This window comes from Nannospalax galili, unplaced genomic scaffold (assembly GCF_000622305.1).
Source record: "Nannospalax galili isolate Female #2095 unplaced genomic scaffold, S.galili_v1.0 scaffold661, whole genome shotgun sequence".
Classification (NCBI taxonomy): domain Eukaryota; kingdom Metazoa; phylum Chordata; class Mammalia; order Rodentia; family Spalacidae; genus Nannospalax; species Nannospalax galili.
Genome location: NW_008345457.1, coordinates 330035 through 342872, shown reverse-complemented (window position 1 = coordinate 342872; position 12838 = coordinate 330035). Strand labels below are relative to the sequence as shown.

Genomic DNA, 12838 nt, shown 5'->3' with positions numbered 1-12838 from the left:
AGATGGATTTGAAGGCCAGCCCACCCACATTGTGAATTCCAGGCTAGCTGGGGCTAAAAGGAGACCCTGTCTCAACCCCCACCCAAAAAAAAATACCCCAAGACTAACCAATTGCCTCAAACATATTGAGAGCTGTCTGCCCCTGCCTCCTGAGTGCTGGGAGTACAGATATACACCACCATAATTTTTTTTTAATGAGGTAGTGTAAAAAATTTACATTGTCTGAACAGCCCATTTTATGATTGAAGAAGTGATTTTCCAGGGCATGGTACAGAAGAACAAAAGGATGGAAATTATGAACAGTTAGACCAGGAGAGAAGCCAAGCGTGGTAGATGGGCACATGCCTACAATCCCAATACTCTGGCTGAGGCAGGAAATTCACAGGTTGGAGGCCAGCCTGGACTACACAGGAAGACTGTCTCTAAATAAAAATTTTAAAAAGAAGGTCTAGGGGTGTTGCTCAACCATAGAGCACTCACCTAGCAGGCCCAAGACCCTGGGTGCAATCCCCAGTAGTGCAATAAACAAACAAAATAGAGCTACCCACACAGATCTAGCTAATCAGAGTTCCAGAAGAAGAGATAAGGAAGGATTTGTCAAATGTAACATTTGAAAGGATAATGGCTGGTGAAAGATAAATTTAAGAATCTTAAATCCCAATTTGCTCCAATACCAAAGTTGAAAAATAGGAAATCATAGCACTAAGAGTAAAACTTCGGGGCACCAAGAGCAGCCACGGATTATCTTCAAAGGACAAACAGCTAAACATGGATGACTTTTCAGCAGTAACAGAAGCCAGAAACAGGGAGCTTGCCTTCCACACCCACCAAAACGTAGAATTGGGTATCCTACAAAAATATCTTGTGGGAAAAGCTTTTGCCAAAAATAAATAAATAGGGGCAGGAGAGATGGCTCAGTGGTTAAGAGCACTGACTTCTCTTGCAGAGGACCCAGGTTCGATTCCCAGCACCCACATGGTGGCTACGAACCGTCCTTAACTCCAGTTCCAGGGGAATCCGAAGCCCTCTTCTGACTTCTGACCTCCTCAGCATTGCAGGACACGGGTGCACTCACATACATGCAGGCAATACATTCATACACATGAAATAATAAATAAAATAATAATAATAAAATATTTTTTAAAAAAAATAAATAACTTTTGGGCTGGCTAGATGGATAAGGAGGATTTTGATGCAGGCCAGATGACCTGAGTTCTGTCCTTGGAATCCACAGAGGAAGGAGAGAATTGACTCCAGAAAGTCACCCTCTGACCACCATACAAGTTATTTACTGATTTCACAGGTGCACTGCAGCACTAATGTGCACACACACACACACACACACACCCACATACACACACACACACACACCATGCATCCCCACAATAATGATAATAAATTAAAAAAAAATAGGCATTATCATTTAAGAAAAGAAGCCAGGCGTGGTGGTCCACGCCTTTAATCCCAGCACTTGGGAGGCAGAGGCAGGCGGATCTCTGTGAGTTCAAGGCCAGCCTGGTCTACATAGTGAGTTCCAGAACAGCTGGGGCTACAGGGAGACCCTGTCTCAAAAAGACCAAAAAAAAAAAAAAAAGAAAAGAAAAGAAAAGAAAAGAAAGAAAGAAAGAAAGAAAGAAAAAGAAAAGAGATTAAGGGGCTGGAGAGATGGCCCAGCAATTAAGAATACTGGCTGCCCTTGCAGAGGACCCAGATTTGATTCCCAGCACCCACATAGCAGCTAACAACCATCTGTAACTCCAGTTCCAGGGGTTCAAATGCCCTCTTTTCTCCTCTGTGGGCGCTGCATGACACAGGTTCACTTACATACATGCAGGTGTAACACTCGTACACATAAAATAAAAATAAGTAAATCAAAAAACAAAAGATTAAATAGACAAGCAGAATTGAGAGACTAATATCAAAAGACCTTTATTAAAGATACAGAGGAAGCTGTAGAGATGGCTTAGTGGTTAAGAGCTTTTGCCGATCGTTCAGAGGACCCAGTTTCATTCCCAGTGCCCAGGTCAAGCAGCTCACAACTGCCGATAATTCCAGCTCCAGGATCCAACTCCTCTTCTGGGCTCCACAGGCACCCATGCACACTCAAATTAATAAAATAAATCTTTTTTGTTTTGTTTTGTTTTGTTTTAAGACAGGGTCTCCCAGTAGTCCCAGCTGGCCTGGAACTCACTATGTAGACTAGGCTGGCCTCAAGCTCATAGAGATACACCTGCCTCTGCCTCCCGAGTGCTGGGATTAAAGGTGTGCACCACCACCCCCAGCTCTAAAATAAATTTAAAAATAAAGTATAGCGAGGCATGGTGGCACATGCCTTTAATCCCAGCACTTGGGAGGCAGAGGCAGGCAGACCTCTCTGAGTTTAAGGCCAGCCTGGTCTACATAGTGAGTTTCAGGGCAGCTGGGGCTACAGGGAGACCCTGCTTCAAAAAGACAAAAAAAAAAAAAAAGGTTATTTTTATTTTATTTGGTGTGTATGAGTATACTGCCTACATTGCATGTATGTAAGTGTACCTATGTCATGCAATGCCCTCAAAGGTCAGAAGAAGGAGGTTACGGTGGTTGTTAGCTACCATGTGGTTGCTAAGCATCAAACCCACATCCTCTGGAAGAACAGTCAGTGCTGTTTGCTGAGTCACCTCTCCAGCCTCAATAAAATAAATCTTTAAACAAAGACAAAAATATTGCTTTGCTAGGTTTGGGCTGGAGAGATGGCTCAGTGGTTAAGAGCACTGACTGTTTTCGCAGAGGGCTATAGTTTGGTTCTTGGCACCCACGTGGTGCCTAACAACAGTCTGTAACTCCAGTTCCAGGGATCCAGTGCCCTCTTCTGCTCTTTGTGAGCACTGCATGCACATGTTGCACTTACATACACGCAGGTAAGCAGTCATGCACATAAAAATACAATAAATAGGCCAGGCATAATGGCTCTCACTTTTAATCCCAGCACTTGGGCAAGAGAGGCAGGTGGATCTCTATGAGTTTAAGGCCAGTCTGGTCTATATAGTTCCAGGTCAACCAGGGCTATATAGTGAGGCTTTGTCTCCAGAATAATAGATTTATTTATTATTTTTTTTTTTTGGTCTTTTTGAGACAGGGTCTCCCTGTAGCCTCAGCTGTCCTGGAATTCGCTATGTAGACCAGGCTGGCCTTGAACTGACAGAGATCCGCCTGCCTCTGCCTACCAAAGGCGTGCGCCATCACGCCCGGCCAGAATAATAGATTTTTAAAAATTTAAAGTGATATAAAGGATTGGTGGGGTGGTGCATATTATCTCAGCACTTAAAGGGCTGAGGCAGAAGGATGTTGAGTTCAAGGCCACCCTAGGCTACATAAAAAGACACTATCTCAAAAAGTAAGTAATTTTTTTTCTGTGGTCTCCAACTTGTTATGTAGCTAAGGATGACTTTGAACTCCTGATCCTCCCATCTCCCAAATCCTGGGCTTGCAGATGAATGCCACCACACCTAGCCTTAGATGCTCAGGATTTTACTTTTGTTCTTTCTTCCAGAACATTCTATCCAGGCCAGCTGGAGTGACCTTTGTGCTTTCATCTCAGCAGTGATAAGAAAGAGTTTGACTGGCCATTAAGTGCAGTCTGCTTTTGCTTCTCACAGCCTCCATTGTTTCAAGGAGTATTAAGATCTACTTTTTTTTTGTCTTTTTGAGACAGGGTCTCCTTGTAGCCCAGCTGTCCTGGAACTCACTATGGAGACCAGGCTAGCCTTGAACTCACAAAGATCTGCCTGCCTTTGCCTCTCAAGTGCTGGGATTAAAGGCATGCACCACCACACCCTGCTAAATTAACCAATTTTTAAGTTTGAAAAATTATTAGCTTGAAAACCTAAAACATAAGGAGGAGAAAACTGTAAAGTTAAAGTATGTTAGAGGTTTTTTTGTGTGTGTTTGGGAAGAAAAGGAAACAAACCCATTAATTAAAAGGGGAAAAAACTGCTTGTTAAGAGATGGTTTGGGGGCTGGAGGGATGGCTCAGCAGTTAAGAGCACTGACTGCTCTTGCAGATGGACCAGGGTTCGATTCCCAGCACCCACATGGCAGCTACAAACCGTCCTTAACTCCTGTTCTAGGGGAATCCAAAGCCCTCTTCTAACCTCCGCAGCATTGCATGGCACGTGTGCACTCACATACATGCAGGCAATACACTCATACACATAAAATAAAAATAATAAAATATTAAAAAAAAACCCTAAAACATAAGGAGGAGAAAACTGTGAAGTTGAAGTATGTTAGAGGTTTTTTTGTGTGTGTTTGCGAAGAAAAGGAAACAAACTCATTAATTCCAGGGGGAAAAAAAACTGCTTGTTAAGAGATGGTGGTTTGGGGGCTGAGGGATGGCTCAGCAATTAAGAACACTAACTGCTCTTGCAGAGAACCCGGGTTCAATTTCCAGTGCCTACAGGGTGGCTGACAACCATCTGTAACTCCAGTTCCAGGGGTCCTGACACCCCTTCTGATCGCCATGGGCATTGCGTGACACAGGTGCACTTGCATACATGTAGGCAATACACTCATAGTATTAAAAATAATAAATAAAATATTGTTTAAAAAGAGAGATCATGTTTGGAAGGAGAGAGCTGAGGGGTAGGAGAGTGATGCTAGCAGACAGGGGCTACTGGATATGTTGGGGCACCCTGAGGCAGTTCAACTGGGTACAGAGAGAGCACCCGGCACTCATGAACACTCCCCAGAGCCAGTAATGAGCTTCGCAGGAATGGAGACATTGGCAAATGCTTTGAGACCGGGAGGAAAGAGCCAGCAGAGGGGCCAGCTCAAGACACAGGCACAAGGGGAAACTGAGGTCTCTCCTCTGAGACAGGGGAGGAAAGGAATGAAGATGGTGGAGGTGGAGGAAAGGGGAAAATGGCAATTTGGCACTGGGTAATCTCAAGCTGGGGAATTCGTCAGGCACTCTGAAGTTTGCTGACTTCAGCTGAATGTGCTGTGGTGAGCAAACTGAGAAACATCTGCCAGAGAGGAGACAGGGTACGAAGGAGTTGAAACGGGGAATGAAGTGGGAAGACAGGGTGGATACTGTGGAGGACTGCAAAGCCCACTGAGAAGCCCAGAAGGCAGAGAGTTTGCCTGAGGAATGTGCGCTTGTGGTTGCTGAGAGCCATTTTGCATTTGGACAGAGACAAGGCAGTTTTCTTCAACACTATCCACCAGGGACAGGTAGTAAAGAAACATTACAGTTCAGTATTGTTTTTCATTTTTAAAATTTATTTGTCTTTTTTCTTTCTTTCTTTCTTTTTTTGAGACAGAGTCTCCCTGTAGCCTCAGCTGACCTGGAACTCACGGTGTAGACCAGGCTGGGTTTGAACTCACAGAGATCCACCTGCCTCTGCCTCCTGAGTGCTGGGGTTAAAGGTGTGCACCACCACGCCTGGCACTAAAAATTTTATTTTATTTTTATGTGTATAAGTGTTTTGCCTACACATATGCATGTCTACCATGTGGGTGCCTAGTGCCTGTGGAGGCCAGAAAAGGGCACCTGGATCCCCTGGAAGGAAGGGAACTGGACCTGAGTTGGGTCCTCTGCAAGAGGAGCAGGTGCTCTTAACTGCTAACCATCTCTCTAGCCCCAAGTTCAGTGATTTTTTTAAAGCATCTACTGCAAGCAAAGACCTAATGGAGCCACTAAATTCTAACTCTGAGATTCCCACAATATAAATGGAAATTATCCCCTTGCTAATAATGCCTTCTCTTCAAAAATTCAAGGGGGCGGGAGAGACAGTGCATTGGATAAAAGCAGTTACTGCTCTTAAAGAGGACTTAGATTCCATGTCCAGCACACATGGCCGCTCACAACTTCCTGTAACTCTAGTTCCAGAGGACCCAATGCTGTCTTCTGAACTTGAGAGCGCCCACACACATATAGTGCACATAAACTCACCCAGGCACACAGACATACACATAAAAATAATAAATAGAGCCGCACATGATAGTGCAAACCTTTAATCCCAGCACTCAGGAGGCAGAGGCAGGCAGATCCCTGTGAGATCCAGGCTAGCATGGACTACACAGCAAGTTCTAGGCCAGCTGGGAGTACAGAGAGACTCTGTCTCAAAAAAACAAAACAAGCCTGGCATGGTGGTGCAGGCCTTTAATCCCAGCACTTGGGAAGCAGAGGCAGGCGGATCTTTGTGAGTTCGAGGCCAGCCTGGTCTACATAGTGAGTTCCAGGACAGCTGGAGCTACAGGGAGACCCTGTCTCAAAACGACAAAACAAACAAAAAATCCCCACCAAAACAAAAGCCTGGTCTACACAGTGAATTCCAGGACGGCTGGGACTACAGGGAGACCCTAATAATAATAATAATAATAATAATAATAATAATAAATAAGGCAGGCAGATCTTTGTGAGTTTGAGGCCAGCCTGATTTATTTAGCAAGTTCCAGGTCTACCAGGGTTACATAATGAGGCCTTGTCACAAAATGAAACAAAAGTTAGGGCTGGAGAGATGACTCAGCAGTTAAGAGCACTGGCTGTTCTTGTGGAAGACCAGGGTTTGAATCCTAGCACTCACGTGGCTTCTAACAACCATCTATAACTCCAGTTCCAAGGGATCTGTTCCCCTCATCTGGGTTCCACAGGCACTGCGTGACACGGGTGCACTTACACACATAGGCAATACACTCATACACATTGAATAAAATAATATTTTTTTTAAAAAAGATTAATTTTTCTGGAGTGGTTTTTTTGTTTGTGGTTTTTTGGTTTTGTTTTTTTTTCCTTTTCTTTGTCTTTTTTGAGGCAGGGTCTCCCTGTAGCTCCAGCTGACCTGGAACTCACTATGTATGTAGACCAGGCTGGCTTTGAATATCCAGAGATCTGCCTGCTTCTGCCTCCCAAATGCTGGGATTAAAGGTGTGCGCCACCACACCACACCACACCCAGCTATTTGTTTATTTATTTTTTTGTCTTTTTGAGACAGGGTCTCCCTGTAGCCCCAGCTGTCCTGGAACTCACTATGTAGACCAGGCTGGCCTTGAACTCGCAGAGAGAGATCTGCCTGCCTCTGCCTCCCAAGTGCTGGGACTACAGGCGTGCGCCACCATGCCCAGCCTTAGCTATTTTTATTTTATGTGTATAGATGTTATGCCTACGTGTGTAAGTGCACCAGTGTCCTGCACTGCCCATGGAGGTCAGAAGAGGGCATTGATCCCCTGGAACTGGAGGTACAGACAGTTGTTAGCCTCCCTGTGGGTGCTGGTATTTGAACCTAGGTCTTCTACAAGAGCAGTCAGTTCTCTTAACTGCTGAACCATCTCTCCAGCCCCCAGAAAAATTAATCTTTGAAAAATTCAGTAGTACATTCCAAATCTTATGGAGAGAGAGAGAGAGAGAGAGAGAGAGAGAGAGAGAGAGAGAGAGAGAGAGAAAAAAAGAGATTTAGTTTAGGTGTGGTGTGGTACATGAGTTAAAATTCTCCATTTAGTCAATCGTGGTTACACAGATCTTTAATCCCAGCATTCAGGAAGCGGAGGCAGGCAAATCTCTGTGAGATCAAGGCTAGCCTGGCAGCCAGCCTACATAGTGAGTTCCAGGTCAGCTGGGACTACAGGGAGACCATCTCTGTCTCAAAAAGAAAAAGAAAAAAGAAGTCTCCATCAGTTGTTCAATTATTTTAATGAACTTTTAAAAATATTTATTGTACTTAAAATTTTTTAAATTATGTGTATATGGGGGTGGGGGTGGGGAGACGGCATTCGTTCCTGAGTGCAGGTGTCCCCAGAGGCCAGAAGAAGGTACCAGATCCCTTAGAGCAGGAGTTATAGGCAGTTGTGAGTCACCCAAACTGGATCCTGGCAGCCCAGCTTGAGTCTTCTGTAAGAACTACTGAGCCATCTCTCCAGCCCCGCACACTTTTAAAAAATAAAAACAATAATTTCAGACTTACGGAAAGTTTCAAAAACAGTGCAGAGCATCCTCCCATATCCTAGCCCAGCTGCCCTAGCTTTGAGAGCAGACCTTGCATGATCTTTTGTGAGGACTGAGAAATCAACACTGTGTATTATGAATAAATAACTTCTCTCTGCCAGACGTGGTGGCGCATGCCTTTGGTCCCAGCACAAGGTGGAGGCAGGTGGATATCTGTGAATTCCAGGCCAGTCACAGCCTGGAATCCCTCAACCCCACCCCTATAAAACCAAAAACCCAGGAGCTAGAGAGATGGCTCAGTGATTAAGAGCACTGACTGCTCTTGCAGAGGACCATGGTTTGATTCCCGGTGCCCACATGGCCGCTATGAACCGTCTTGGGAATCCCTGAAGCTCTCTTCTGACCTCCCAGGCATTGCATGACACGAGTGTACTCGCATACATGCAGGCAATACACTCATACACATAAAATAAAAATAATAAATAAAATATTTAAAAAATACCAAAAACCCAAACAAAAAGAAACTGCACATTCCAATTGAGATTCCCATTAGTTTTTCCTCTAATGAGCCTTTTCTGTTTTAGACTCAAATCCAAAGCCAGCCATAGTGGTGCACCTGTAATCAGAGCATCTGGGAGGTGAAGATAGGAGGATCAAGAGTTTGTAGACCATGTTCTTCAAGGCAAGCCTGGGCTACAGGAGACCCTATCTCAAAAACAACAAAACTCCAAACCTGCCAAATTCACATTGCTTTTAGTGTTTGTTTTCAGAGCTGCCATGAACTTTGTGTCATTCCTTCCTTTCTAGTTTTATTTTTTGAGAAAGTCTCACCATGTAGACTAGGCTAGCCTTACCTTAACCTCACAAAGATCCCACCACAACTGACTGGCATTCCTTCTGTACATTTTAAAGATAATGATGAAATGACCTTAAAATTTTAAACTTTCTTTCTTTGGTTTTTTGAGACAGGGTCTCCCTGTAGCCCCTAGTGGCCTGGAACTTGCTGTGTAGACCAGACTGGCCTCCATCTCACAAAGATCTGCCTGCCTCTGCTTTCTGAGTGTCCAGCTCTTTGTTCTGTTTCAGTAATTTGCAGATCACACACACGAAAACAACAGCAAAATGATGTCTAATTACAATCTGTTATTCACAATATTTTGAGGATAGAAGTCTTAAATTATGTTTATTTTCATTTGTATGCTGTTAACAGCACAGCTGCTTTTTCATAAATTCTCCTGGGACTGCAAACCCGGAGTCAACACAGTGGGGGGTGCGCACACATCCCTTGAGGTCAGGATGGGGAGAGAGTTTGCAAACACAACTGCCTGTGGGAAGCCGGTGTGAGGGGTCCACTAGCCAGGTTACGCTGGAATTTTCTTGTTTTGTTTTGAGACAACGGGGTCTCCTGGGACTGGTGGCTATCCCCAATCTTCCTAAAGCTTTTTTTTTTTTTAAATTAGTGTCGACTCTCAGTTCAAGTGCAAAAATCAAAATAATGATCAAAAAGCAGTATACAGAAGAAATTTTTTTTAAAGTTAAAGAATAAATTCTCCTTAAATATATGCACATTTTGTCAACTATACCTCAATAAGCTTGGAGAATTTTATTTTAAATAGAAACGATGTGACGATTGGGACTGGGCTTAACTTTTAAATAAAAAACTCGAGGTATTTTTAAAACACTCAGATGCACTTCTTGATTGTAAATACTACGGTCCTACAGGTATTTTTAAAACACTCAGATGCACTTCTTGATTGTAAATACTACGGTCCTACTATGAGTCTTGTTTTCCTTCTCTCCAACAAAAATTGATCTCGGTACGACCCAGATGGGACTCGAACCCACAATCCCCAGCTCCGGAGGCTGATGCCTTATCCATTAGGCCACTGGGTCACCACAAAATCCGGCTTCTCTCTCCATCTCCTTATGTGATGCGATCATCGGGCTGCGCCCCGCCCGCTGCGGTTTCTTTCTGGGCTGTGGGCAGGAACCTGCAATACGCCTGCGCACTCACGCGCCGGCAGACTTCCGGACCCACCGCGTTAGTCTCCAGTGCGCCTGCGCTGTAGCCCAGGGTCGTGATCTGTTCCTTGCAGAGCTAAGGATCCTGGGCTGATCGTCACACCCTGCTGGGAAACGCTAAAAAGCACCTGCTGCTCCCGCCTCCCTCTGTTGTCATAGGCAGGCCGCAGCATCCTCATTTTCCAAAGGTCCTGACCTGCCTGTCACACCCTCCAGGTCCCTGAGCTTTCCAGCCTCATCTCTCCCTCTTTCTTGCTTTTTTACTCAACAAACATTAATTCGGTAACCTGTTAGCTCCTGGAGACTCTTGGCGGATTCCAGGGTGAACAGGCTTTTCCAGCCTAAGGAAACTAAATCTGCCGTCTTTCCCAGTTGCCACTTGAGACTTTCTGGTTCCATAAAATATCCCAGTTGTGTAAATTGCTGCATTTATAGGTTTCAAGAATACACATTTTTTTTTTCTTTTTCTTGGATGTTTAATTCCTGTTCTTTGCAATTTAAGAATACATGTATACGGGCAAGCCAAAGTAATGGTTAGTATTGTCAGCTCAAGTATTATCATATTTAGGGCATATGATAAGTAATTGACCCTTTTTATTGCCTGTAGCCTGTGAACCCCTAGGCACCCTGGAAATGCTTTTCTTCAACACCAAAGTATTTATTGGCTGACATTTGCAGTGATGATGGTGCAGTAGATAAAGCTGTCACCTTGGCAAACTGAGGCTGAGGTGATGTCATAGTCAAGGCTCCACTTCCACACAGTCTCAAGGAAGAGGGCCAGTTTCACTTAATGCCTTGAGGCTCTGCTCTTTTTCTTCCGTACAGCCCTGGCCCTCACTATGTAGACCAGGCTGGCCTCAGACTCACAGTGATCCTTTCAACTCTGCCTCTCCAGTGTTGAGATTTTAAGCTGGTGCCATCACACATGGCTAAGATTCAACTCTGTTGTTTTGTTTTTAGGTAGACTAGTTGGGCTGACCACTAACTAGAGTATTGCCTATCTTCATTCTCAACTGTTGTGTTACATTTTCAATTTTTTGAAATTTGTTTATTTATTTTATGCATATAAATGTATTGCCTGCATGTACGTAAGTGCACCCACGTTGTGCAATGCCTGTGCAGGTTAAAAGAGGGAACTGGAGTTATAAACGGTTGTTGGTCTGGAACTTGCTACATAGACCAGGATGGCCTTAAACTCATAGAGCTTTGTCTGCCACTGCCTCCAGAGTGCTGGCATTAAAGGCATGCACCACCATGCTCAGTGTGTATGAGTGTTTTGCCTGCATGTAAGCACACCATGTGCATGCAGTGCCCTCAGAGGCCAGAAGAGACTGTCTGATCTCCCTAGAACTGGAGTTGTAGGCAGTTGTGATCTGCCCAGTGAGACTTGAACTCAGGTCCTCCACAAGAGTAGCAAGTGATCTTAACCACTGGGCCATCTCTCCAACCCCATAGTCTCAATTCTGGAGTACTCGTCTTTAATATTCTGTTTGGCAAACTATGAGATATGCATAAATTATTTCTACTTCATACCAAAATACAGTGGTTGCCTGGGATCTTTGACTTGCAGACTAACTGCTTTGTCATGTCAAATAGTTTTTACTTAAAAGAACAACTGATAGACAAACTATGATTATTTAGACATGGGCACTTTGTACATACTTTTTTTTAAGCAGTGAAAGAACTGAGTTCTTCACTCCAATAATTCAGAGCCAGAGAGATGGCTCATGGGTAAAGGCACTTACCGCCAAGGCTGAGGATTTGAGTTTTATCCATGGGACCTACATGTTGGAAGGAGAGAACTTACTTCCCCAAGTTGTCAGCTGACCTCCAGACTCACTCTGGTACCTGCACACAGTTTTTTAAAAAGTGTAATTTGTAAAAGAAAGAATTGTGCCAGGGTTAGTCCCAGCACTCGGAGGCAGAGGCAGGCAGATCTCTGTGAGTTCAAGGCCAGCCTGATCTACATAGTGAGTTCCAGGACAGCTGGGGCTATAGGGAGACCCTGTCTGAAAAAGACCAAAAAAAGCGGGGACAAAAAAGAAAAAAAATTGACACTGTTGCTAATGAAACAAACTTTCAAGAAAATATTCTTGAAAATGAAACTTTCCAGCCCTGTGTGATGGTACCTGGCTGTAATCCTAACATTCAGGAGACAGAGGCAGGAGAATGCCTTCAAGATGGAGGCTAGCCAGTTCCAGGCCAGCCAGGGTTACAAGATGAGACTGCCTTAAACAAACAAATCTCTGAAACTTTGTATCCTCTTTGAAACAAACAAATTCCTGAAACTGTGCATGCATTGCAATGAAACTGACAAATTTTCAAGTAAATACTTTCCTGACAAGGTAATAATTAGTGCAGTCTGGGGCTGGAGAGATGGCTCAGTAGTTAAGAACACTAGATGTTCTTGCAGAAGACGGGGGTTCAAATCCCAGCACCCACAAAGTAGCAACTGTCCATAACTCCAGTTCCAGGGAATTGAACGGACTCTTCTGTCCTCCACAGGCACTGCAGGACACAGGTGCACTTATAAATATGCATGCAATGTATGCATACACATAAAATAAAATGTTTTTTAAAAATAATAATCATCCTTCCGGGTGTGGTGGCACACGCCTTTAATCCCAGCACTCGGGAGGCAGAGGCAGGCAGATCTCTGTGAGTTCAAGGCCAGCCGGTGTTCAAAAGCAAGGTCCAGGCCAGGTGGGGGTAAAGGAAAACGGTCCCAAAAAAAAAAAAAAAAAAAAGGGGTGTGTGTGTGTGTGTGTGTATGTGTGTGGACATGTGTGTTGCACATGTGGAAGTCAGAGGACAACTTGCAAGAGTCAGTTCTTTCCTTCCACCATGTGGGTTCCAGAGATCGAACTTGGGTTGTCAGTCTTGGTGGCAAGTACC

At 44.3% G+C, this 12838-nt stretch overlaps 1 non-coding gene across 1 annotated transcript; it reads right to left on the bottom strand.

Moving 5' to 3' along the window:
• Positions 1–9741: 9741 nt before the first annotated feature.
• On the bottom strand, positions 9742–9814 carry Trnar-ccg. Its single transcript has one exon. It is a non-coding gene; the product is annotated as a tRNA-Arg (tRNA).
• Between the last annotated feature and the right edge of the window lie 3024 nt (positions 9815–12838).